We start from the raw sequence: 10,369 nt of genomic DNA, 5'->3' as shown, positions 1-10,369 counted from the left end.
ATAATCAAAGCAAATTTTCAGACATTAGAAAGACGAGAATGAAATAGTAATTGTCAAATTAAGTAAATATAAGCTTTTTTACGCTAAAATTTTTCGGTGGACACCCAGACCGGACCACAGTTTGAAAACCCCTGTCCTAGACTGAGCCATGCTACAAATGTTGTGAGAATCATGTGTTGCTTGTGAAGGTCATGCCTGTTGGTTTATAGATGGATTTGTTCGGAGAGTCTATCTGCTGAGAGGATTATGGGATTATTTAAAAAAAAAAAACTTGATCATATCAAATCAAAGTGTTCGGAAAAATCAGCAGTATGTGGTGCAAGTCTGATACTAGTTTTATTGTACAAAGAATTATTTTTATTTCAGCATTGACTTTAAAGAATTTGTTTTATATTGAAGCCTGTTTCCGCCACTGATAAAAAAACAAAAAACAAAACAAGGCAATTCCACTTTTTTATCTTTTGAAAAGATGCCAAAATTGTGAGATAAAAAGGTGCAATTGCCTTGTTTTATATTTTATTCATAAAGTCGCAATTGTGAGATATAATTGCAAGTTTATATCTCACAATTCTGACTTTGTATTTCTCACAATTGCGAGTTTACTTCTCGCAATTCAGATTTTATTTCTTGCAATTCTGACTATACAGTATAACAAGCAATTGCGAGTTTATATCTCGCAATTATGACTTTATTTCTCATGATTGCACGTTTATCTCCCAATTCAGATTTTATTTCTCGCAATGTGACTTTATCCAGAATTCTCACTACTTTTCTTGCAATTGCGACTTTAGAATTGCGAGATGAAAAAGACTTTTAAATTTTTTTTATTCAGTGGCAGAAACGGACTTCCATATTTTTTTACTCAGTGGTGTTAAAGACAGAAAAACCTTGGAGTATTTAATATGCATAATGCCATAAAACAAGTTGCACTTTGTTATATTTTACACTGCATAAATACAGTACATGCACTTCAAAGTCAGGGATTGATTCACCTCACGCTTGTTAGCAGGTGGATTGGACTTTTGTGCTCTCTGGAGACAAGCTAGAGTATGTTTGTTGTTCTCTCTGATCTGCATATATGCATCTATTCCCACAACCAATCAGCTGTGGGATAGAAACCGGAAAACGCATTCAGAATCCGTGCATAAGAGCTGTTCATTAGGCAACAGAGGAGTGCGTGAGCAGCACACAAGAAAAGACCGCTGCTGCAAAGCTGCTCGTGCGTGCGTGCGCGGTTGCTGTTCGCCGTGTGGATGATGTCACAGCAGTGAGAGGCTGCAGAGCCGCGCTCACACACACACTCTGATCCTCGCGCTGCTGTGCCGGTGTTGATGGGATTGTTTTTGCGTTTCGGGGGGCAGCGGGCGGCCCATAGTGCGTGGAGGCAGCCATGAGTCCGGGATGCATGCTGCTGTTTGTCTTTGGCTTCGTGGGGGGAGCGGTGGTCAACTCTGCCGTTCTGGTCTCTCTCTCCGTTCTGCTGCTGGTGCATTATTCTGTCTCTAACGGCCTGCCCGCCATCACACACTCCCTGCCCCGCATCAGCAGGTACGCAGCGACAGTATGTGTGTGTGGATGATGCCTAGTTTTCTTTGTCACTGGCTGTGTCATATCCTCTTCAAGTTAAGCTTCTGTTTTCCCTGCATTTCTGTCAGTCTGTGTTTGTATTTTACTGCATTGCTTGTTCATCATGTGTTTGAGACTAGTCGAGAGAATGTAGTAAACAAGAGTGGATCAAGCATTGATGCGGCGAGAACCGGCAGAGCTGAGAGTCACACAGCACAGAGTTAATTTCTCTTGTCAATACAGTGCAGGGTTCTGTCTCTTTGCTGGTGTTCTGTCAGAGAAATGCATATCATTCTTTGTGGCTTCACTTATTCTGTGTGGCTTCACTTTGTTCTGTGCTTCCATACTTCCTTAGTACACTAGAGTTGACACACAAGTGAAACCTGCTTAGCCATATCTCTTAGAAACAAAACTAAAATAGGTCAAAATGTTCCCTTTTTTTTTTTTTTTTTTTGGTAATCTATGACCTAGAATAATCAAAGCAAATTTTCAGACATTAGAAAGACGAGAATGAAATAGTAATTGTCAAATTAAGTAAATATAAGCTTTTTTACGCTAAAATTTTTCGGTGGACACCCAGACCGGACCACAGTTTGAAAACTCCTGTCCTAGACTGAGCCATGCTACAAATGTTGTGAGAATCATGTGTTGCTTGTGAAGGTCATGCCTGTTGGTTTATAGATGGATTTGTTCGGAGAGTCTATCTGCTGAGAGGATTATGGGATTATTTAAAAAAAAAAACTTGATCATATCAAATCAAAGTGTTCGGAAAAATCAGCAGTATGTGGTGCAAGTCTGATACTAGTTTTATTGTACAAAGAATTATTTTTATTTCAGCATTGACTTTAAAGAATTTGTTTTATATTGAAGCCTGTTTCCGCCACTGATAAAAAAACAAAAAACAAAACAAGGCAATTCCACTTTTTTATCTTTTGAAAAGATGCCAAAATTGTGAGATAAAAAGGTGCAATTGCCTTGTTTTATATTTTATTCATAAAGTCGCAATTGTGAGATATAATTGCAAGTTTATATCTCACAATTCTGACTTTGACACGCAATTGCGTGTTTACATCTTGCAATTCAAATGTTATTTCTCACAATTGTGAGTTTATATCTCACAATTCTGACTTTGTATTTCTCACAATTGCGAGTTTACTTCTCGCAATTCAGATTTTATTTCTTGCAATTCTGACTATACAGTATAACAAGCAATTATCATGCATATTAGAGTTTAGCAAGTCAAATTTTTATTTCTTAAATGCACATAAAAAATGATTTACAAAGAAACAAAAAAAACCCCACTTATTTTTATTTTTTTATTCATCAAGGATGCAATAAATTGCTCAAAAGTGACAGTAAATACATTTATAATGCTACAAAACATTTCTATTCCAAATAAATGCTGTTCTTTTGAACTTTCTCTTCATTAAAGAATCCTGAAAAATAAAATGTATCACGGTTTCCACAAATATATGAAGCAGCACAACTGTTTTCACCATTGATGATAATCAGAAATGTTTCTTGAGCAGCAAATCAGTATATTAGAATGATTTCTGAAGAATCATGCGACACTGAAGACTGGAGTAATGATGCTGAAAATTCAGCTAGGATCACAGCAATAAATGACATTTTACCGCATATTTACATAGAAAACAGTTCTTTTAAATTGTAATAATATTTCAAAATATTTTTTCTGTATTTTGCCAAGTAAATGCAGCCTTGTTGAGCTCAAGTAGACTTATTTCAAAACGTTAGGAACAATATCTCAGTGTGAAAAATCTCTCTCCGTCTCCTCTAGAGATATATTGAGTATGAGGATTCTCAAGAGCAGGAAAAGAAAGATCTACAAAGCCGTGTGCAGATGCTGGAGGCTCAAACCAGACAGATGGAGCTCAAGACCAAGAACTGTGCAGACCAGAGTAAGTTATCTGCGTTACCTCACCTCAGCTCTTCAGGGCCAGATGATGTTCAATATCCACTAATCAGTCAAATAATTGCTTGCATTATTAAAAAGGTTCTTTGAATGTGTCCTTATGGTGTTTTAATTAAACATTAAACATTTTTAAAAGAGACTTGTAAATAAAAAAGACTGTTTTACAAGAAAATACGATTTAAGTTTTTCGACTTTAAAAGTTCAGTGTGTTACTTGCTGATTCTTTGTAATTATTTCTGAGTGCAAATTCTCTGTGTAAAATAATTTATTTATTATCTGTATTATATTGGTGTATATCCATGAAAATTATTGTAGATGGTTAATTTAAATTTGAATATCTAATTTCTCCATGTTCGTGTTGTTAAAAAACGTTGTGTAAAATAGTGTTGGGCGATATGCTCAATTTTCATATTGTCATATCGTCAGCCTGTGAGCTATATATAATACACTATATTATTGTACAAATTTATTTAATTATTTATTTACTTAATTTTATTTCCGGAAATAGAACCAACTCCAGCGTAAGGCTAAAAACAGCCTAATTTGTATTTAACATGAAAATCATAATGTATCATACTAGTCATAAGGCTTACATTTCCCCAGTTGTTCAAAAAGCAGCTACAGAAAATGAGCAAAGAACATTTACATTACCAAAGCACACCGTCACCGAGTCTAGCGCGAGTATATGCACTTTAAAAAACACTCCCTTTATAATCAGTGAAGCCGTCTACACTGTATGATGAATAAATATCTTATACTTACATCGCATGTACATCTAAACTTTGTTGTTTATGATGAGAGAATTCATGAGAGAGCTGAATTCAGTCAGCGTGCACTGAACCGCAAAACACAGCTGTTTCAGCGATGACTCATCTGAATGCCTCTGATTGGCCATTGCATTCATAAACTCCACATAATCCTGTGTGATTGGTTATAAAGCGCAACACTGTAAAAACGCGGAAAAAGAAATGCAATGGAACAAATAGCCTAAGCCCTAATATTAATGAGATATTAATAAAATAGTATTAATATATTGATAACAATTTGTTAATTTAAATGCTCTGAATTCATCCTGCAGCAGAACTGATGCATCTACATTTTTATGCTTTCTGTATTAAGATATATATATATATACTGAATATCCTCAAAGACAGTAAAGAATATTGAGATGTCATTTTATTTTAGCTGTCTTGCAGAGTGCTGTTCTCTAGATAAGTCTTCATAAATCAGATGGAAAATGCTCCCTATTTTTGGTTATGGTGTTCAGCAGGTGAACTCTTATGTTTGAAGCGAGACAAAGCTTTCATTCTCTGATCACCTGATCGCACTCGGTCTGAGACTCACACGCAGTGTTGGGCTGTGAATGGGCTGAGCTGGATTACAGCTTAAGGGCCGCTGAACTCGCCCACATGATGGCTGGATGACCGTGTTTACTGCCAGGCTCAGCTCCAGGTGGGCGGCACGTTACGTAAACATCTACTGAATGCCATCGGTGTCCTGAATGAGGATTAAAAACGTGTTCCCTGTATTTCTGACATGAAGTGATTCAATCTATTGTGTTTGTGAAAGAACTTCCCATTTTGTGGTTAATGCAAACGCTTTTGTATTTCCCTACTGTAAGCATACACTTGTTAAGTTGTCAGTGAGTCAAAGGATTTTACAGTTTGATGTATTGGAGAAATGTGTGATGATGAACAGCTGTCATGGACACACACACTTGCATTCACTCACTACGTTCCCGTATTCTCATAGCTTACTTTTTATATGCCTAGATGTATAGCAAATCAACCTTATGAAGCCTTCATATTTTCTAAATGGCAGTTTTGAATTTTGAATCTTTTTTTCCCAGTCACATGAACAATAATTATGACCAATCTGATTTTGTTGCCATGTAGATTTGAAAAAAATTATGCAAAAAAAAGTAGATGCATTAGTCAAGGCAGGAAGTTAGGAAGAATGATATTTAATCATTTTTGTTTGCATGCAGCTACAATACAGTTCAAACGTTTGTATTCAGTAAGACTGCTGCTTTACAAAAGTACTTTTGTTCATCAAGGACACATTAAATTGTTCAGAAGTGTCAGTAAAGACATTTATAATGTTACAAAAGAGTTCGGTTTCAAATAAATGCTGTCACTTTCTATTCATCAAAGAATCCTGAAAAATAAAATGCATCAGTTTCCACAAAAATATTCACCAGCACAATGGTTTTCAACATTGATAATAATAAAACTCAGCATATTAGAATGATTTCTGAAGGATCATGTGTCACACTGAAGACTGAATGTGAAATTTAACTTTGCATCACCGGAATAAATTGCATTTGAAGGTATTTTCACATTTGAAAATTACATTTGAAGGTAGTGATATTTTACAATATTACTGATTATACTGTGTTTTTGATCAAATAAATGCAGCCTTGGTGAGCAGAAGAGACTTCTTTCAAAAACAAATAAATCTTAATGAACCAATACATTTGAGCGGTAGTGTATAGAACAAGAAATTGGAATAAACATTTTCTTTTTCTAAAACATTTTAATACTAGAAATATGCTGAGTGATGACATGTGAACACATTTGAATCAGAGTTCTGAATCTATTCACTGATAAACATTACAAACTCTTTCATGGAAACTAGTCTTGCCAACACTAACTTGCCTAGTAAAGTTTACATCAGAGATGAGGATCCTGAAACTAGTGTAAAGACAGCTTTGAGGAAGCTTGATAGTCATCAATCATCATATTCTCAAAGTCGCCTTAATTTATTTGATCTCGCCAGTAATGCATCTCGAATATTTGATATATCACTTTATCTCGGTATTTACATACATTTATTAGCAGTAAAAGCAAACATATGATATAATGAAGGCTTATTCTGAAGTAAGGAGTGACAGGGTTCGGCTCTGATTGAGGATGATGATTATACACCACAGGAACTTCTGCTCGTGTTTACATCTTGCAATTCAAATGTTATTTCTCACAATTGTGAGTTTATATCTCACAATTCTGACTTTGTATTTCTCACAATTGCGAGTTTACTTCTCGCAATTCAGATTTTATTTCTTGCAATTCTGACTATACAGTATAACAAGCAATTGCGAGTTTATATCTCGCAATTATGACTTTATTTCTCATGATTGCACGTTTATCTCCCAATTCAGATTTTATTTCTCGCAATGTGACTTTATCCAGAATTCTCACTACTTTTCTTGCAATTGCGACTTTAGAATTGCGAGATGAAAAAGACTTTTAAATTTTTTTTATTCAGTGGCAGAAACGGACTTCCATATTTTTTTACTCAGTGGTGTTAAAGACAGAAAAACCTTGGAGTATTTAATATGCATAATGCCATAAAACAAGTTGCACTTTGTTATATTTTACACTGCATAAATACAGTACATGCACTTCAAAGTCAGGGATTGATTCACCTCACGCTTGTTAGCAGGTGGATTGGACTTTTGTGCTCTCTGGAGACAAGCTAGAGTATGTTTGTTGTTCTCTCTGATCTGCATATATGCATCTATTCCCACAACCAATCAGCTGTGGGATAGAAACCGGAAAACGCATTCAGAATCCGTGCATAAGAGCTGTTCATTAGGCAACAGAGGAGTGCTCTTGCCTAGTAAAGTTTACATCAGAGATGAGGATCCTGAAACTAGTGTAAAGACAGCTTTGAGGAAGCTTGATAGTCATCAATCATCATATTCTCAAAGTCGCCTTAATTTATTTGATCTCGCCAGTAATGCATCTCGAATATTTGATATATCACTTTATCTCGGTATTTACATACATTTATTAGCAGTAAAAGCAAACATATGATATAATGAAGGCTTATTCTGAAGTAAGGAGTGACAGGGTTCGGCTCTGATTGAGGATGATGATTATACACCACAGGAACTTCTGCTCTCCCTCCGTCATCCTCCTTCCTTTAATTCACAGTCATCAGATCACATGGGGTTTTTCTCAGTTTCACACCACATGCTCAACTATGAGACACGTTCCTTATCTGACCTCCTCTGAGATGACCGCTTTTACAAAAGATTTAGAAGATGGATTTTTAGTGTATGAAAGCCTGGATCAGTTTTATTTCTGTTGCTCTACTGACCCCTTCTGGCTGCGTGTTATTACTACAGCATATGACCTCTTTCCCAGGAGGCTGTTTGTTCAGAAAGCCTTTCTCTTTGAAGCTGAATAACAGTAGACCTGTGTTAATGTTTAAACAAATAAATATCTACATAAAGATGCTGTAATTTCACTCCTCTGTTTTTAGTTGGAAGATTAGAGGAGCGTGAAGCTGAGCTGAAGAAAGAGTACAATGCCCTCCATCAGAGACACACAGAGGTAAGAATTCCTTCACATTTGCTTATGTATTTCAATAATTGCATAAGCAATTTGTTACAAAGCCAACAACATTTGTTGTATGCAATGCCATGTGTATAAAAAAAGCTCGATTAGGAGACAAGCAGAGCAAAGGAGAAATGCAGAGAAGAGAAATCTGATTTTTAAAAAAATTTTTATTCAAGTGCAAAGGTTGTGGACTGTTTAAATGCTGAAAGTTTTGTCTTCTGCTTCTTGGCCCTGTTTACACATGCTATTAAGATGCGTTTTCCTCGATCTGATCACAAGTGGACAACGTTAAATACAGGTGTGAACTAGGGCTGTCAAAATGGCTGAAAAACTAAATTCGAATTCTGTACTTAAATATGATCAAAATTCTAATTATATTTGAATTTAAAATGCATAATTTCAGTTAGGGTGAAGAAAAGTTTTGGCTTCTCTTCTGAGGCCACAAGAGGGTGCAGGTCGTAACAGTCTGATTGCCTAAATTTTGATTACATATAAATGCAGCCTTGGTGAGCAGAAGAGACTTCTTTCAAAAACAAATAAATCTTAATGAACCAATACATTTGAGCGGTAGGCATCATGTTTGTATGCATAGTTTAATACAAAGGGCGGAAAGCCAACCACACGGAGTAGATTTTTCATTTAAAAACATGAGATGCAGTGGGATGGGATAGGATTTGCTGATAGGTGACTAATGTGTTTTTTTTTTTGTTTTTTTTTCTCTCCCTCTCTAATCTAATTATTTTATTCATGCAGTAAACATTTAAAAATAGTTTTGGGGAAAAAAAGTAAAAACTGTGTTCAGCTCATCAGTAAATTATGCGAGCTTATTTCGCAATATTAGATCGAAAGATCAGAAAAGCCCCTCCCATCAAAAGAAATCATGACAGAAGTGGTCAAAAGTGGACGGAGGAGACCGATCAAAACACCAGGTGTGAAAGGGAATGTGTCTCCCTCGTCTGCTTGTGATCCATTTGACCAAAACGCATCTTAAAACCAGGTGTAAACAGGGCCCTTGAAAGTTGGTGGTTCAGCTGTTCAGGTGTAGGTTGTCACCTCGTTCCACCAGAGAGGAGCAGAAACGGTCTGGAAATCGACTTTGTCGTTGTGAAGAATCAAAGCCCTAAAAGATGCTTTTGCATGTAGTCTTTTGCTGCTGTCATCAAAGAATACTGTGTGTTTGGATTCACAGATGATCCACAGTTACATGGAGCACTTGGAACGTACCAAATACCAGCAGATTACAGGAGAGACCACAGACACGGCGAGTCAGAGCAGAATTAGGTGAGGAGGTTTCTGATCTCATTCACAAATGCTACACTATATTTCATCCACCTACACAGTTTCTAAAACCAGTTTCTGTGTGTATAGCTATAATTAATAGTTTTTGCTTTACTGTTTATGCCAGTTCCTTATAATGCGGCTGTGACTTGTACTTAAATAACCCTCGTGAAGTCTCCCACATGCATGCAAAATCTGTGAGCCTCTCCTAATGTAGGTCAGCGGTTTGTGTGTGTCTCGGCTGAGTGTGATATGGAGGGATTGAGTGAGAGAGAGAATCGTCTGGCAGATGTTAATGAAGACAGAAGCAGTGGGATGGATGGCATGGTGATTGTGTTATAGACTGACAGCATGAAAATTGAAGCATGAAAATGTGTATTTCACAGAGGCTTCACAAGCGTAACGTGACATGGTTTCTACATGGGTTTCAGTGATGCCGGCTCTAATCTGTTCATGCTTATAGATACAAACATTGTTATAATAAGGATCCCCCAAAATTGTGATCCTGTGAAGACCGTTATATTTTCACTATGTGACTGGAAAATAGTAAGTGTGATTTTAAAGACAACAATTAATTGATTACGCTAAAATTTTTCGGTGGACACCCAGACCGGACCACAGTTTGAAAACCCCTGTCCTAGACTGAGCCATGCTACAAATGTTGTGAGAATCATGTGTTGCTTGTGAAGGTCATGCCTGTTGGTTTATAGATGGATTTGTTCGGAGAGTCTATCTGCTGAGAGGATTATGGGATTATTTAAAAAAAAAAAACTTGATCATATCAAATCAAAGTGTTCGGAAAAATCAGCAGTATGTGGTGCAAGTCTGATACTAGTTTTATTGTACAAAGAATTATTTTTATTTCAGCATTGACTTTAAAGAATTTGTTTTATATTGAAGCCTGTTTCCGCCACTGATAAAAACAAAACAAAAAAAAACAAGGCAATTCCACCTTTTTATCTTTTGAAAAGATGTCAAAATTGTGAGATAAAAAGGTGCAATTGCCTTGTTTTATATTTTATTCATAAAGTCGCAATTGTGAGATATAATTGCAAGTTTATATCTCACAATTCTGACTTTGACACGCAATTGCATGCGAGTTTACTTCTCGCAATTCAGATTTTATTTCTTGCAATTCTGACTATACAGTATAACAAGCAATTGCGAGTTTATATCTCGCAATTATGACTTTATTTCTCATGATTGCACGTTTATCTCCCAATTCAGATTTTATTTCTCGCAATGT

Source organism: Sinocyclocheilus grahami, unplaced genomic scaffold, assembly GCF_001515645.1.
Source record: "Sinocyclocheilus grahami isolate Dianchi unplaced genomic scaffold, SAMN03320097.WGS_v1.1 scaffold206.1, whole genome shotgun sequence".
Classification (NCBI taxonomy): domain Eukaryota; kingdom Metazoa; phylum Chordata; class Actinopteri; order Cypriniformes; family Cyprinidae; genus Sinocyclocheilus; species Sinocyclocheilus grahami.
The sequence above is the reverse complement of the archived record's forward strand: the minus strand, read 5'-3'. Positions refer to the sequence as shown.